The 16798-nt window shown below is 38.9% G+C and overlaps 1 long non-coding RNA gene across 2 annotated transcripts in view; it reads left to right on the top strand.

Moving 5' to 3' along the window:
- The window catches only part of LOC126368250 (uncharacterized), a 58605-nt gene that overhangs the window by 24121 nt on the left and 17686 nt on the right, over positions 1-16798 (top strand). Inside the window, exon 1 of one of the 2 annotated variants that reach the window (XR_007566573.1) lies at positions 5883-5989. The exons of the other annotated variant lie outside the window; for it this stretch is intronic. This is a non-coding gene — a long non-coding RNA (uncharacterized LOC126368250). Of the gene's footprint in view, positions 1-5882; positions 5990-16798 lie in introns of those variants that run through there. 2 annotated transcript variants of the gene reach the window in all.

The following is a 16798-nucleotide window of genomic DNA, read 5'->3' as shown; positions in this document are numbered from 1 at the left end:
ATTATCTCAAAATCTAAAAGATTCCTCACAAAATAACTACCTGGTTTTGAACCGTGCAAAGATTCCCCGTTACTCAAGTATACAGGGTGTTAGTGACATCGTAACGAAAACTTTGAGGGATGATTCAGACCATGATTCTGAGTTGATATCAAGTGGATTTTTCCGTCGCAAAAGTATGGATAGGAAAATAATTAAAAAAAGAACGAAAATTTTCATGAATTTTGTATACTTGGTTTTCCGAAAATCCGGAGGCAGAATATAAGATTTTTACCAAAATAAGAAATCCGCAACGCTCAAACCTTCCAAATATTTTACTAGGAATGTACGTATATTACATTCCATCATAAACTGCCGTCGATCACATAGAGGGGGACCCGATAAAACACGTCCAATGGCCCGACATCCCGGCAACCTGACAAACCGGCAAGTCTGTAAAATAAGAAGGATCATAACGGACGATTGGGCACGTCACCCGCCGGTGACGGGTGACGGGAAAAAATGGCTACAATGTACCCATGTTCATATATCATTCGTGCTTTTTCTATTTTTTTAACCCGCTTTTTCATTTACGCTCCAAAGCTCCTCCAGTCGTGAAGAAGCGGTGCCAAGACGGGTCGTAACATATAGACGCTGTCACGACACTTTTTGGCTTTTAAATGAAACTGCATTTTAAAACAAAGTTGGTTATTTGTTACCAACAGGGATCGGTCCGTTCTGAACTACATAAAAAACCACATTGACTCTTTAAATCAGTGAGAGGAAGTGTGTCAGAGGAAGCCGATCCCTAGTGAGGTTAAAGGGTGGTATTAATAAACTAATCTCAGGTGCGATTGCCCTCAAGACCACGCTCAAGTCCCTGTTTTTATATAAGAACTGTCACATTGACATGATCTTGAGAGCAGTCTCGAAGCTGAGATTAGTTTATTAATACCACCCTAAAAGAAAAATTTGATCTTTTGACAAGCAACTACAACAAACGAACGGGAAATAGGCGTGAGCTTGTGTATGTATGTATGTACAGTCACTGCCCGAAAAGGTTCGTCAGCTTTCAAATTGATTCGTTGCGAGGGTGTGAGCAAAGCCTTTTGAAGATTCGTCTCAGTAATGCCTGTTGCCCAGAATTTTATGCTCAACTGTTCGATTAGACAGTTTAGATTTCTTGCAGCAACAGCGAATTTGAAAAGGCGAATTTGGACTAAAACCTACATATTGGTCTGGCGTGCCAATTATATTTATGAAAAAAAAAATTGGTTAATGTCAATTGTCAAAAATTGTTGTTGATAAAGCAAAACCTTATTAATTAATAGATGACAAATATGACAAAATGTTGGCAGCTCTGTTTTTTGTACCGGTATGTTGGTATGAGTGATTCTTGCAGAGCCAGGCAAAATTTGCTTCAAGGTGACAAACCTTTTCATTCCCTGACTGTACCATCAACTCTTTCTGATTCAAAACCACGTTCGACCGGAAAAACAACCGTTTTCACAGTTTCCCCGGATATTTTTCCGTTGAGATTTTTGAGGAATGTCCCGAGGACATGACAAACAGAAACGGCATGTGACAAATGCTCGCAAACGCCTGCCGAATACTGGACTGCATATCAATAGCTTTGGACCCAATACACGAGCGTTTTTAAAACGGTCAAAGAGATATGACTGACAACGATGCATGTATCTATTAGTTAGCTATAAGTGGAGACTTCATTTGCTAAATAATATACCTACAAACTATCGGCATTTTAAAAATTGTTATTCAAGATGTTTGTTTCCTAATTCGACATCAAATGACGATTTTTTGTTAGTGACCGATTCTTCGTTAACTCAAAGTATATAAACTGGTCGGTCATATTTCTTTTGAATGTGATAGGAAAGTAATAAGCCTACGTTCTAATATCGTCGATTATTGTAAGACTTATTATTGGAGCCGTGGTAGAACGCTTGCCTCGCACTTTTAGGTCGCAGGTTCAAATCCGGCACAGGCCTAAACCGATTAAGTGATTGTCGATTTTGTTTTCGAATTCATGTTTGGATCATAAATTTTATCACGTGTTCACTGGTGAAGAAAACATCGTGAGGAAACCCACATTCCCGAGAAATGCATTCTCGGACTTATATGACCTAACCTGTATTGGGCTGGTTTTTCCTTCGTGGGTAGAAATGTCAGAGAGGAATTCGCTTCTGTAAAAAAACGGACGTTTCAAATCTTCAGGTTAGGTTAGGACCCTGTGAAAATCGGGATAATACTAGGGAGCTGATGATGAATCTAGAAATAAAATCTTGTCTAAATTAGTCTAGATTAATAATCAACCCCATTTTTATTTTTAACTGATTACAAAGAGTACTACGTTGCCCCCATTTATTAATGACATCATATGTTCCCGAAAAATGCATTTTCGGAGGTATGTGACCTAACCTGTATTGGGCTGGTTTTTCCTTCGTGGGTAGAAATGTCAGACAGGCAGTCGCTTCTGTAAAAAACCGGATCTGTCAAATCTTCAGGTTAGGTTAGGACCCTGTGAAAATCGGGATAAGGGAGCTGATGATGTAAGACTTATTATTATTGTCGGTCGTCTGCGGCACCGCATTTTGCGAAAGTTTCCAGACGCCCACTCGCCCACTCCATTCATAAAATTTTCGACCTAATCAACTTTTGGGTTTATTTCGATCTATTTAAGCTTTTGTCCATTCCAGGTACGAATCGTTATGGGACGATCTATTTTTAGATAATTTATCAACAGTAAACTAAAATAACCTATTAGTATGACTTGCTTGAAAACGCCTACACTGTATCGTACCAGTCAAAATCAAAACCTTGCTTTTATTTAAAACCAGGCGCTATAAAACGATTTAGAAAGTATCAACAAAATTTAAAAAAGGTCTTTCAAACCACAGAAATATGTGGTATGATACAATTTTCCACACGCCAAATATATTTATGAATTATTGATAAAAACATGAGTTTCCTCTGTGCCTCCCGGGAAAACCAGTAATCAAATCGGTTGATTCATCACTTCATCACATTTGCTATTAATGTTATTACATTTTATTTTGTGTTTCCCCAACCCTCGTTTTGGTTCCAAGAAACGTGCTATATCGAGAATCTAGGTCGCATTCTCGATATAGTAGGTACGGTCACGAGTACTAATATGTATACACTTTGAAACCGTGTCACATTAACTTTTTTTGACAAATTGAACCATAAGTCTCATTTAATGACAAATATGATAGTGCGGGGGTGGGCGCCTCTTACTTCAGTAGGCCGGAGTGAGATGGTGGCTGAGTTCGAATAGGGACCCAGACCTACGGGGTATAACGTAGAACCCTTGCCCAGGGATACGGGTGAAGACCTCAACGGCTGCAGAGGCGGAGATGGGAGCCATCGGTACGGCAATGCAGGACGGAAGGGGCATGTCACAGGGACTGTAACCTGGAACCTGACAGAGGGCAGCAGTAACTGTCAGTACTATTCAGAGGCAGAGGACAGGAGTCCTAGTATGGCTTTGTGATAGACTACTCTGGGCGCCATCCCACTCGCGTCAGACAGAGTACTGCGGGGCGGAAGGCAAGAGGGAAACCACTGCCCTATTTTTCCCTAAAAAGTAGCATGGAGAGTATTCGGAAAATGCTACACCGACAAGAGCGTGGCTCTTAAATTGATGATGATGATGATAGTGCGAAAGGGTTCTAAAGTGGGTACATGATATTGCTCATGGCTGTCCTCATAACGCAGTACATTCCCAATGTAAGAATCATCGTTTTCCTGAAAACTAAGAATCGTCAATTGCCCGTCCGTGATAGCCCTGGCGATGATGGTGATGATAGCCCTGTTCAGAGAACAGGAACATCGAACGAACATCGTAGTGGCCCTGGTTTGATTCCCGGCTGAGGCTCTAAACCACTGATTCGACTTTATGAGTTTGAATTCATGTTAGGATCATATGTATTTATGTATATCTATTTTATATATTTGTTATTTATCCCCACCGGGATTCGAACCCGGAACCTCCAGATCGTCAGATCAGCTCAACCACTGGACCACAGAGACCGTCGCGTCGGCCCTTGCGTTGCTCGGTTGGGTAGTTAATAATTGCAACCTACTGGGGAAAAACGCGTATGATAATATGAAAATTATAAATAAAAATAGGTACCGTAGTGAATCATTTAGATACTAAAAGTATTATCAGGACAATAAATTCCAGTGATAACAATACAAAGTCCGTGTTGTGTCCTACTACTTGACACAATTATTTGTGCGAATTGGTGTAACTATGATTATGTTATAACTCTCTCTCTTTATTTAAGAGCTGCGCTCTTGTCGGTGGAGTAATCGCCATTCCTCTCTTCTTCTCGCCAAAACCTTCACCTCCTGATACGACACGACCTTTTTTTATTTGTTTCATAAATGTTCTCCTAGGTCTACCCCTTCCTCTCTTCCCTTCAATTTTTCCTTCTATGATGTTTGTTATAAATGAATCGTGTCGTATCAGGTGGCCAATCATATTTCCTCTCCGGTTCTATATAGTCTTCAATATGGTTCTCTTTTCTTCAACTCTTTCCAGCTTATACCCTCCATCCTTCGCCAACACCACATCTCAAACGCTTCCAACCTCTCTCTGTCTCTCTGTTGTCCTGTTATAACTATCCTATACATATATACCTACTTATAAATTAAGGTACTTATATTATGTAGCAATAAAATTGTTAAATCTCGGGTCGTGACGTCACTCTATCAGTCCATCGCTAAACGACATTCCGGCGTTGAAACTTCTTTAGAATTCATTCATCTGAAAACGATTCTTGTAATAGCTACTAACGAGCTACTGCGTAAAAAGCTCACGACTATATTCGGATATCCCAATGAGGTAGTGAAAAATAATTATATATCATCGCAAGATGAACTAAGTATCGCACGTCACCGAGCTTTCTGTTAGAGCAACGTGATAGGTGGTGAGCCGTATCGCCGTCAATACCGTACCTCTATCTACCGCGATAGGGATTATAGACGTGGAGTGTGTCTATGTATGTTTATCATTAATCGGACTCGGTTACCACAAGATAGTAAGAGGAGTGAAACATGTGCGCAGTAATTACTAGGTTTTTCCCATTAAGAGTAATACAGTCATGCATATTATTGATTCCATCGCGGAACTCCCATTTTTTTTGACGTGACTTATTGTAGATTTGCCGCAAATGGCATTAACGACTTGGCAACAAATGGGGAGCGCTGAGGGCTCTTACCCGGTAAGTACAAAATTTAAGACAACAGGCCTGAGGGTGCCCGGTTGGGCGTGAACCTCGGCTCAGGGCATCGAATGAGGGGATCACATTTGAAAGAATTAATCGACCCTAGAGGGTCGATAGCGGTAAGCGCCGAATGAGGGAAATCGTGGACCACGTCGGCGGGGTCGGTATCGGGGTCCTCAAGTATTTGTTGTCGCGATCACGGAACGTATGACATGTACAGAATCTGGGAGAATTAATAATATTACTCGTGTCTTATGGGCAGGATCGACACGAACTATAATACTATATCAATCACCGAACATGTACCTACCTACTTTCAAATGCGATCCTAAATCTACTTCCTACACTCCCAATCTACCCGCATATTCACTTATACATGCGCAGTGGAGACGCGAAAGCGATCGAGCCTGAAGTCTTCCTGAAGTAGTTTTTCGTGCGCTGCGGCGGCGGCGCGGGCGGCGCGGGCGGCGCGGGCGGCGCGGGCGGCGCGGGCGACGCGGGTGTGAAATCTCACGGTGACTTTGATAAAGTATCGCGGCCGAACCCCGTTTTTTGGCCACTAAACTGTGGATTGACGTGACACGCTAAAGTGGCTAAGAGACGTGAAATGTGCGTGAGAGCGCACGATATGTCGGGACATTTTAGTGGAAATAACCGGATTTATTGCCCGTATCAAAGAACCGTTTTTGTAGCGAACAAGTACCCATTGTTAGAAGTTTGTGAGTTGTTTGAAGGAGTGTCGTACTGTAAGTTATAATATTTGCGGAGTGGGTTGTGAACAGAAACGATTTGGTCCTTCCTCGACAAACCCTCTAGTACTTGTTGGTAACCTAACAAATTTATTTTTTTACGAAGCCTGTGGTGGATTTAATGATATATTTTATTAAACCATTATTGTGCTTATATTTATGAAAATTAGAATAAATTCCTTATTACATACATACATACATAAACTCACGCCCGTAATCCCTAATGGGGTGGGCAGAGCCACAAGTAATCGTAAGTAATAAGTAGTAGTAAGTAATAAATAAATTCCTTATTTTTTACTAATATTTTACTATGGCAATTTTTTTCTCTCTGCTAAGACCTAGAATAATGACTATGCGTTCGAATAATAAATACAAGTTCGGTGCACTCGTACCGAATAGTACCTCGAATTTAAATAATTTCTAAATACATACAACACCTACTTATCTATCTTTAGCAGGTATAAGCTAATAATTGGTTTATACATTACAATTAAAACCAATGAACTGGCTGGTGTGTAGATGATGATAGTAAAAAATACGTCGACTTTGAGTTTTTACCACGTTATATGTATTTTAAATTACCGATGCATATTAACGTTGCAGTCGAGCGATCGTAGAAAAAGATAGAAAAAGTATTGCCATTTTATAAATAAAACAGTAAAAAATACAATTTGTTAAATGTTCCCAACAATGAGAGCGAATGAAAACCAATCCACTTCACAGAAACAACGAAATTAGCCAGAAATAAATCTCTCGGAACAGTATTTCTGGATTCCCAAAGGCATTGTTAGAAATTTGGAATTTAGTGCCTACAGAGTTCGCGAACGTTTAACGGCATATCTCGGTGGGTTTCCCAAAGTGTGGAAAACGTCGTAAAAGTTGAACGCGGCCATAAAATGTGCAGCTCTCGTTATAATGCAGTTACTGGCGTTTTATATTCATCATACAGACGGACTTTACGTCTGTTGCACGCCGGTTTATACGCGTTTAAATGTTGACACTTCATGTAGCGGGATATTACGGTATGTTATTATATCACAACCCAGCTGCGATATTAAATCTGTCCAATGGCACTCATTATGCGCGCGTTTCGGCACAGAGAAGTTTTAGTTTATTGTTTTACGGATTCATATTTCTTCTCTCGTGTGGAAAAGGTTCTTCAAAGTCGTCTTCAACACATGTAATACCCAGCGTACTGCGCAAATGTCCTTAGGCGGCGGTGATTACTTACCCAGTGGCCCACCTGGCTAGTTAATGGTCCAAGTCAAATAAGAAAAAGCCTCCTGGTGTCTAGTTGGTTGCACAACCAATTTAAAGTATGATGAGTTAGGTACCATCTAAGACAAAGTCCCTGAAGTAAATAAAAAATAAATCCCCATAACGGAGTTTATGTATGTTTCCTATTAACTTACATCAAGGGAGTTGTATGTCAGCGAAGTATTACGAGGTTCACTTAATTAGAAGGAGTAATACTCGACTGAACTAAGTCAAGTACCAATTTGGTACCAAGTTTGGTGCCGATTGGTGCGGCGGTCATGCATGTCCTAAACTTAACTAAACACTAAACATGTAGATGGAAGCTACTCTAAACGAGACACACAAATTCAATTTTAGCCAAGTTTGTCAATAGTCCCCAATTTAGTTCGGAACTGTGCTTGATATCTACCCGCCTTATAAAGTTGGTAAGTGGCGTCACAGGTTAGTTACTGCCTTTCATTGACATACACCTCGTCCAAATTGCTCCAAACTATAAGTTAAGTTTAGAAAAAACCAGAGCGTGGGTTATCATCAATTTAAGAGTCACGCTCTTGTCGGTGTAGCATTCTCCTAACTCTCCATGCTACTTTTTTAGGGAAAAATAGGGCAGTGGTTTCCCTCTTGCCTTCCGCCCCGCAATACTCTATCTGACGCAAGTGGGATGGCGCCCAGAGTAGTCTATCACAAAGCCATACTAGGACTCCTGTCCTCCGCCTCTGAATAGTACTGACAGTTACTGCTGCCCTCTGTCAGGTTCCAGGTTACAGTCCCTGTGACTTGCCCCTTCCCTCCTGCATTGCCGTACCGATGGCTCCCATCATCGCCTCTGCAACCGTTGAGGTCTTCACCCGTATCCCAAGGCAAGGGTTGTACGTAGTTTGGATACTCAGCTTATTTTGATGGATGATTGGAATACATAATACCGGGTTCTTATCGCGTTAAAATCAGGAATATGAGTAGAACCCGGTATTATGTGTTTTAATTATCCATCGCAAAATAAACTTAGTATTAAAACTGAGTACATACCGCGTAAGCCTCAAACAATTTGCTATGGATATAACCTTTAACTAGCCCAATTGGGAATGTAATCGTGAGCTTACGTTATGTCGTCATATGTTCCACTTTAGAGAAGAAATTATATATTAGATAAATGTTTGCCGAGGACGAAACATCATCATCACCATTATCCTCATAGACACCAAGCGCTTCGCTTCATCTTTCATAATGCGCACAGCCAAGGAATGGAATGGGCTGCCGGCGTCGGTGTTTCCTGTATCTTATAACCTGGGGTCCTTTAAATCACGGGTGAATAGGCATCTTCTGGGTAAGCTCGTTCCACCGTCGATCTCTTTTCCTCGTGGAAAAACGAAGTCAAGAGCAAACCCATCTTAATTTAAAAGAGACATCATTGGCCTATACGATGCAATACGCTTTAGTTTCGTTTCAAAACTAGAAGTAGGCTCAGTTTGTAGTTACAATAAATTGCCGGTGTCCACTACCGACAGGGAATCCTTTCGTACGTCGAACAATACTGCAAATCCGACGTTAATCACATCGATTTTCTATATTACATAGTGGTTGGTACTTCGATTCAATTTCCCAGCGGATTTGTCGATGGCAGTAATTTCGAAAAAGGAACGTTAACTCTCCAGTTTATTTTTAAAATAAAGACCAGAGTTTATTAAAGACAAGTCCGGTATTTTCCGTTTTCTTTTTAACGTTTGGTTTGAAATAGGATAAATGTAGATAGGTACTTACTCATTATTTTTACTAGGTTTTCATTGCTTTGTTCCGCTACCTGCGAATGACGCCCGCCAAAATCTAATCGAAAAAAGCAAAGATAAATGTTTTATTTCTATAATGGACTCCAGAATACAAACTTAACTAATAATCCAGCCGAATTGAGAAACTCCTCCTTTTTTGAAGTCAGTTTAAAAGGAAAATAGTAACCCTGACACCAGAGTTGTTGAGGTTAGTACTCCACCTCACAACCCACACGATAGAAGAAGTAAGAAAATAGGAAAAAGCCTTTTCTTATCCCGATGTAAGTACCTCTACATATTATTACCAATTAAAAATTCTTCGACTGTCGAACTATAAACTATTATTAGTAATTCTATTCAGCAAGTCTAGTTTAGAACATGGCGCAGACTACCGTAAACAACACACCGCAGCGCTGTCAAAATTGCATTTTGTACGCGAACAATAAATAAAGTTTGCATCATATATCAGCCGGTGATGTGGAAACCATAACTCTGCTGCAGCTACCACACAGGACTGGGGTTACGACGGGGATATTTTTATACTGAAATTCATCATACATACTTAGATATAAATACACAAGAAAAGCCTGAAAGAAAGGCCACTTCAAAATACTCTAAGCCAGCGAGCATTCGCGTGATGCGTGACTGTAGGACAGTATTTGAACCACTTATGCCTGTTAGATCTGTCCTGATCTGTCATATAATTTGTTTTATTTTTATGAGTTTTATATTAAGTACTTACTTCAAAAATTAAAACATATTTATTTTTCAAAATTGGCTTACAAAGTTAGCGCTTTTTGAACGTCAAACATAATTAAGTTACATATTATGTAACTAGCTGTAAGACTACTACCACATCGGAATCTGTAACGCTGAGGGAAAGACGTGGCCAGAAAACCTCCCAGCACAGGGCCCTAGTTCTACTGTTTCATGTTTTCCTTTCTTTACTTATATGGAAACTTGTTTGTGACGCTATGGATTTCTGTTATGTTGCAAATATAATAAATGAATAAATAAAATCTTCTTCTTCTATCGTGTGGGTTGTGAGGTGGATTACCAACCCCATCAACCCTGGTGTCAGGGTTATTATTGAGCCGCCATAGGCCCCTGACATGACTCAAATAACGACTACGTAATTACATCAGTAAGTAAGTAGTAAACGGAACCAATGGCTTCGACAATCAGGTGATCAGCCTGTAATGTCCTAAACAAAATAGGGATCGCAATGTGATTTTTGTGATTTGTCCCCACGGGGAATCGAACCTGGGACCTCTGGATCGTGAACACATCACTCAACCACTGGACCACAGAGGCAGTCGTAATAAATAAATAAAATAAATAAAGACTTTGATGAGCGTCGAAGTAGTGAAAGTGGTGTAATCAGAATCGTAATCACTACATAGTATAAAACAAAGTCGCTTTTTCTGTCCCTATATCCCTATGTACGCTTAAATCATTAAAACTACGCAACGGATTTTGATGCGGTTTTTTTTAATAGATAGAGTGATTCAAGAGGAAGGTTTATATGAACAGTCATTAAATAGTGGAGAAATACTGTTATTTTTTGAGGTTTTTAATGTGATGTCGTAAATAATTTCATTTTTTCCTCAGTATTGCACCCGAGCAAAGCCAGGGCGGGTCGCTAGTATAATATAAGAATAAGGATTTTACACATCGCACCGCCAATAGAATAAAAACAAAACATTTCAATCGCACCTAATTACCAAGAACAGATGACTTCATTCAATAAACAATTTCAATGTTACTGGACTGGACTCGCGGTATTTTCCGACATGACCTGTATACTTAATTATAATGAAACTCACGTGCTGTGGTGACGTGAGGTCATGGTGGGCGTAAACCACTTCTCCGCCCCCACTGGCTCCTCCCACCATCCTGGTGGTGATACCACTCCGTGTTTCCTGTCAGCTATGCTTACGTATGGGATTATTGTGTAGGTATTCTATTATGTGGGATTAGGTGTGCTTGGGTACTTAGTTCATCTTCCGATGGATGTACCTCTGACTACCCCAATCGTTGTGGGATATAGTCGTGAGCTTAATTCAAATTCAAAAGTATCTTTATTCAGTAGGTAACATAGTTACACTTTGAATCGTCAATTTTACATAACGAACGTCTCATCCGCCTAAAACTACTGCAGCTTCTCACAACCTGTATAGCCGGGGAAAAGAAGCTGCAAGAAAAACCTCGGCACAGGGCCCTAGACGTTCTTTAAAAAAATAAACATAAAATATTGGTATACAATTGAGTAATTTAGCTGCCTAATATCAGTTCTCAGACAGTTAATCCCATGCATTCATATCTTCTAAATAATCACTAACTTTATAATAACCTTTTTTGTAAAGTTTTTGTTTAACTACTGTCTTAAAACAGTTGAAAGGCAATCTGAATATCAATGGGAATCTTATTGGTGCTAGTTAGTGCTACCCTTCGAACCTTTACTCTACACACATTACACACTGAGGTTAGGTCTCGATTAGTTTATCAACTGCCCATAAGTATTTATTCGGAACTAGCCACCCGCCCCGGCTTCGCTCGGGTACAATGCTGAGGAAACAATGAAATAATTTACGACATCACATTAAAAATCTAAAAAATAACAGTATTTCCCCACTATTTAATGGATATTATTATACATATAAACCTTCCTCTTGAATCAATCTATGTATTAAAAAAACCGCATTAAAACCCGTTGCGTAGTTTTAAAGATTTAAGGGACTTTGTTTTATACTATGTAATGAAGACATTTTGCCGTTGAAAACCTGTTGCTTCCATACGTCGACATAGGTGTGCAAATAAATCCCCTGAAGGTTTAGATTCCCCTACGAGATGTATGAAAGTATGGTTAATAGTGGCCGTATCTTTTAATTGCGTAGTAGCTTGATTTTTTCGAAGCTAGATGTTAATTTGAGATGTCCTTAGAAAAGGTTTAATACGATCTACTTTGAACCGGCGTGCGTGTATGAAGCGATTGGTGAATGTGGAGGAAGCAAGAGAAGTGTATCAGGATCGAAGCAAATGGAATTCTATAGTCTCTGCTTACCCCGGTGGGAAATAGGCGTGAATTTATGTATGTATGTATGTACATGTTAATTTCAACTTGATACCTCCACGCGTTCCCGAGAAAAAGTGTATTGACAGACAGACAGACAACAAAGTCCTATCCTCTTACCAGCTTGTAAATAAAAAATAAACCACGGATGAACGTGGCTTTAAGTATCTGACAGCTAAGCAAAGTTCAATCGAATTGTATGGTAATTAGATTCAATTACTTAAACCCATGTCAAATACTTAAACCCATGTTCATCCCTGGTTTATTTTTTATTTGTAAGGTGGTAAGGGTAATAATGATGATGATGATGATTATATCATATAAAAAACAATAAATTCAAATGTGATATGCAGTTGTTATTAACTTATTGAGTCAAATGCGGAACTCCTAAGATTAGACTTCTAAGAAAAGATACTAGATAGGTATATTGAGTATATCATCATTTGAATAATATGCCGGTCGGGGTTACATTCTGCGGTTTAATTTTACCATGATTTATACCTACTTGTTATTATTATAATACAGACTCCGCCATATTGTTAATGCTATTTATTTGAGGAAAACGTTTAATTAAAACAAACACTGGGTTTTTTTTCTTTGCAACAACAATAGGAAAGTTAAAAATTCGCACATTTTCTAATTTCATACACACATAAAATCACATTCTGAATGCGACAACACACTACTTACATACACACGCTCATATCTGTAATTCCTATTAGGGTGGGCAGAGCCACAAGTATTCAAAAACCGACGTGCAGCCACTGTTGATACAAAGTCCTAAAATGGATATGATAAACCTCATAGAACATCATCACTAATATATAAAAAAAAATTGAATTCTTTAGTCTCTGCTTACCCCGGTGGGAAATAGGCGTGAGTTTATGTATGTGTATGTACTTACTAATATAAAAGCCTCGCTCTTGTCGGTGTAACATTCTCCATTCTTGTCTATCAATGGCCAATTCTTTCACTTTCTTATAAGACACGACGTTCACCTTCTCTTTAATCTGTTCTGTGTAAGCTCTTCTTGGTCTTCCCCTTCCTCTTCTTATGAAACAACAGTAACAAGCGAAACGCAAAATAATGTCAGAGAGAAGATACCTACACTAGAATACAAATTTAAATTCAAAAATATCTTTATTCAATAGGTAACATAGTTACACTTTGAATCGTCAATTTTTACATAACGAACGTCTCAAACGCCTAAAACTACTGCAACTAATTCACACCCTCTCACACACTTGTGATATACTTACACTTCTGGTAATTATCTTTTGTGCTATCTATCTATCTACTCAGCCTGTATCCACCCACTGCTGGGTATAGGCCTCTTCTCTTTCACGCCATCCTTTCCGATCCTGTGCAAGTCTCATCCATTACTTTTCATCATTGATTTTGTGATACTGCTATACTTACCTTAAAATATACTGTTAACTATTACTTGCGCCTTGCACCAATGACTTATTCATCATAATCACCAGCCCATTAACGTCCCCACTGCTGGGGCACGGGCCTTCCCCATGGATGGATAGGGAGATCGGGCCTTAAACCACCACGCGGGCCCAGTGCGGATTGGTGGTTATTAACGACTAATGATTAATGACTAATTAATTTATCTTAAGTGCAGTTTTCACTTACGCAGTTGGCTCGACCATTATATTGAGCGATACGGCTCACCTATCAGATTAGTCTAATAAAAAACTCGATGAAGTGTTCTCCAGAGGTTCACGTTCATAATTAAAAATTAGATAGAGGGGCTCATTAGCTACCAACACAGCGAGTAAAATAAAGGAATTATTACAAAATAACAAACAAAATAATGATTTTGATGCGACAAAATAATGATTTCTGAAATGAAGTAGAAAATCTAAGAAAAGGTACAAAATGGGTCATCGTTAACCGGAAATAATCGCTGAACATACATGGGGTGTTTCTGGTAGCCAATGAACCTCTCTGTCTAATGTTTCATTTCAAACCTCTGGGCTGGGACTCACCCCAACTTTTATGAACACTTTCCTTTTACTTCGACCCTGACACAGTTATCTTGCTCCCTTCATATTCATCAATAGTTTCATACACGCGCACCGCTTCAGAGTATTCAGCCGTGTCTACTTTCTGTACATTTTCCCTTCACTTCGCTGTCGGACTGACAGACGTGTAAACCCCACGAGTGTTCCGACGTAAACAGTTAAACACACAATTTGGAACACCAGTTCTGCACTCACCATGCTCTGCCTTTCGCTGGTTATTCGCGAAACGTTACACATTTTCAGTTCCATTTGCATACACGAAATACCGATACCATTCCTAGGTATACCGATTCCTTATAAAATAGATTATGTTCTCTCTGAAACCAAAGAAAATATAATCACCAAGTACGTTTTATCTAAAACCATATCGCCTTTGTGAAGGAAAGAGAAAAGCATGCGTCTTTTTCCTTCCTTCCGTTCACCTGTCTACACGTTTTCCTCCGCTAATTTGCTCGGACTCGCGAACAGTTGAAGTGGCAATAAAACGTTTCACGTCTATGGAAAATATTGAAAAGTCTCGACCTTTATTAAATTGGCCGGAAACGGTAAAAAAGGCGACGTCGAAGCGAGAAGCCGTTGATTTTACAATTTGTGCGAATCATAAAATACGTAAAGTGGCCATTAGCCGAGGCACGGCCGGCTATGGCCCGTCACGGTACAACGCCGATATGTTGCCACTGGATAAGCTACATTACAATTAATGACTCCCATACTATTCTTCCATTCCAGTCTATCAAAGGCCAATTCCTTGACTTCCCTATAAGACACGACGTTAACCTTTTCTTTAATCTGTTCCATGTAAGCTCTTCTTTTTAAATGCTACACCGACAAGAGCGTGGCTCTTAAATTGATGATGATGATACTATTCTTCAACTGCCTCCGTGGTCCAATGGTTGAGCGTTGTGCTCACGATCCGGAGGTCCCGGGTTTATCTATTTCATAATTATAAGTATTCCGGCCTATCTATGTCAAAGATATCTATGGGGCCATTGGCCATACCTACACGCTGGGTTAGAATTCATAAAGTTTTATAGACTTCCATTGTTCCCGGCGACTGCGCGGTACGGAGTACGCTTGGCAGCTTAGAATCCAGTGTCCATTCTTCCCCTTTATTAGCCTTTCAAAGGGAGAAATGTCGGGATTTCAGTATGTGGATTATATTTCAAAAGACCATGGAGGTGGCTTTGTAAGACATGTAATGAAACTTATTTTTAGAGTATTTATCGATGTTCAAACTCTAGTGCTTAATCCTTGTTAGGGTGGACAAAGACAACAAGATTTTTGTAGCAGCAACAAAAAATACAATGGTAGGTACCTAATATCGATGTTGTAATAAAAAAGCTAGAGTAACTTGTGGTCATCCCGTGTGTCAACACATAGGTACATATGGGGTGGTGAAAAAATCCACTTGATATTAACTAACACTGTAACGAATACTGAGGGGGATGATTCAGAACATGATTCTGAATTTATATCAAGTGTAATTTCCTGTCGAAAAATTCATGCTTTTTGTGTTTTTTTAATTATCTGTTCGGCCAAGTAGTTAATACCATCTGCGGCAAATCTACAATAAGTCACGTCAAAAAAAAATAGGCCTCCCCTTAAACAACTACCTATAGGTACTTACCTACAAATTCCGCTTTCACTGGACATTGGAATCAGCAATTCATTGAAAGAATAACGTTTGGTTAATGAAAAACAAATGGTGTGACATTGAATCACATTGCTGGGGTATTTACGTGTGGAAAACCCCGTCACACATAATGCCGTCCACACATGTTCATGTTGGCCTCTTCGTGTGTAACAGTCCCTATTGTTTAGGACATTTCCGTATGAAGTTCAGTCTAGTTTTGTGACCCTTGTTTAATAATTGAAGTAAGTGTAACCTTAGGTAACCTGCGTGTAACTTTATTCATTTATTTATTTCACTCAAAACAACTATCTTTACAGGCTAACCTAATGCGACAGAGTTGGGGACTTATTTATACATATTTATAATTAATCATTAATTATTTTTTACTAGCACAATATACGATTTCCTTACTTAAGTATAACAGATCACACACATAGCTATTTTTGCGAATTCACTCTTGGAACACGAAAACAGATCCACTAACTAAAAATGTTTCTACTCAGTTGTTGAATGAAGAATATTTCTGTTATACTTCTATTTTTATTTTATTAGTTTTCTATAATTTTTATTGACTTTTATTAATTTGAATTTGATTTATGTGAATTAATTTAATGACATTTATTTAAATCTGTACAACAATTAATTTCATTATAGGACATTTGTATGAATTGACACTTTTATATTTTAAATTTTATAAATTTTGCATGATTTATGTAATTTAAATGCACGGGTAACTATATTTTTTGTAACATCTGTCACACTGCATTTACGGCAAATTAATAATCTTATCTTAAAACAAATAACTCTAACTATATACAATCCGATATATTATAATGATAAACAATGTACTTAGATGAGTATTATTTTAAATTCTTATCAATGGCATCTACACTGGCACTCCGCACACTTTGGACACTACAACACTTAGCTTAGTTTTTAATTGCACTTGATGACGAGTCTATATAAAGGTTGTCTGTGTGCTAAAATGACTAATACAAAATCGTTTCATGCGGAAAGCCACGGGAGCTCCGTGGTTCCTTCGCAATG

The sequence above is a fragment of the Pectinophora gossypiella genome, chromosome 7 (genome assembly GCF_024362695.1).
Source record: "Pectinophora gossypiella chromosome 7, ilPecGoss1.1, whole genome shotgun sequence".
Taxonomy (NCBI): domain Eukaryota; kingdom Metazoa; phylum Arthropoda; class Insecta; order Lepidoptera; family Gelechiidae; genus Pectinophora; species Pectinophora gossypiella.
Note: the sequence above shows the minus strand (reverse complement) of the source record. Positions and strands in the feature narration are given on the sequence as shown.